At 32.6% G+C, this 1,274-nt stretch overlaps 1 long non-coding RNA gene across 2 annotated transcripts; it reads right to left on the reverse strand.

Annotated features, from left to right (window-relative positions):
- Nucleotides 1-98: 98 nt before the first annotated feature.
- Nucleotides 99-926, reverse strand: LOC110109759. 2 transcript variants are annotated; one of them, XR_002304619.2, is made up of 4 exons: nucleotides 809-926; nucleotides 551-677; nucleotides 399-474; nucleotides 99-181 (listed from the first exon to the last, which is right to left on the reverse strand). It is a non-coding gene; the product is annotated as an uncharacterized LOC110109759 (long non-coding RNA). The 2 variants fall into 2 exon arrangements; XR_003699600.1 differs by having other exon boundaries at nucleotides 119-196.
- Nucleotides 927-1,274: the final 348 nt, after the last annotated feature.

Here is a 1,274-nt window from a genome sequence, read left to right on the forward strand (position 1 = left end):
TTTCCTGAGGCCCTTTAAGTAATGCATATTCTCATTTAAAAAAAAAATGTTTCAAGCTAATATACATAAGCGTAAAATCAAGGCAAAAGTTTTTAAGTATCTTATACCTTCCATTGTACCATTGGCAGGAGACTCCATATGTAATTCATCTTTGGAAGCTTCAAGGAAAGCCAAAGGAGCCCTGAAAGATATGAAACTTTTCAAAGAATTTAATATGCTTTCCAGAGAAGTATGTCATGTACTATCAGCAAATTATGAAATTCAGGTGAGCATTTGAATTCCAGTGATCCAATTGTAAAAAATTTTTCCTCTCCATCTTTTTCACTCCTTTGTCTTAATAATAAAACTTGTTTGTCATAGCAGTGTCTAGAGAAAACAAAGATGCAAATCCACCATACCATATTATCATTGCAAGAACTCTTTCATGAGAGAAACCTTTGCAACAACAAAGGCCTATGCACAGACCAGCTAATTCTGCAAGAAGAAATCAAAATTATAGGAGATAACAAAATGCCTTTAAAGGTAATAGAATAAGTGAAAGCTACTTAACTGTGCGGATAACATCTGATCTGCATGACTTGTGATTTTATTCAAAGCTTATCTATAGTCGCTGGCTTTGAATTACGTTCCAAACTGGTTTAGATGCACGCGACTAAAGCACATCTAATTCATTCCATCTAAAACTGAAAGTCAAGCATAACAGTTTTGCATAATCAAAAGCTAAAATTAGACAACAGATTAGACTTGTATAAGCACAAATTAATTTTTATGATGAATAATGATTTACAAAAAAAAAGTTTCTTGTTACCTGCTAGCGCCACAAATATATTGAACCCATGCGCGCAGTAGAAATTAATTTATGGAAAGTGACCTTATTGAAGCATAAAACTGTAAAGCATAACCAAACAATTAGCACAAAAAAGAAACAAGTTCAGAAAGGTAAAAGAAGGTACTTGAAATATGCAATTGTCACAGCTATCAACAGTTAACAAGGAAAAAAAAAACTAAGAGGAAAACGTGTCGATTATGTTGGTAGCTGCTGCGGCTATAGCAAAAGTAAAAATGAAACAAATTCGATGAAAGATTTTGCCTTGAACTGAATAAGATTTTAAAAAAAGAGAGCCGACTGCATTGGCAGATTTCATATGCATATTTCTAAAGGTTCTATTCTACCGTATGAGGAAAAAAAAACATATAAAATCAAATGGAAAATTGAAATGCTTTTTGGAAGAAATATTGTTTCAACTTATATTCCTCTGTCAAAATCGCGCTGA

This window comes from Dendrobium catenatum, unplaced genomic scaffold, assembly GCF_001605985.2.
Source record: "Dendrobium catenatum unplaced genomic scaffold, ASM160598v2 original_scaffold_89725, whole genome shotgun sequence".
NCBI classification, from domain to species: domain Eukaryota; kingdom Viridiplantae; phylum Streptophyta; class Magnoliopsida; order Asparagales; family Orchidaceae; genus Dendrobium; species Dendrobium catenatum.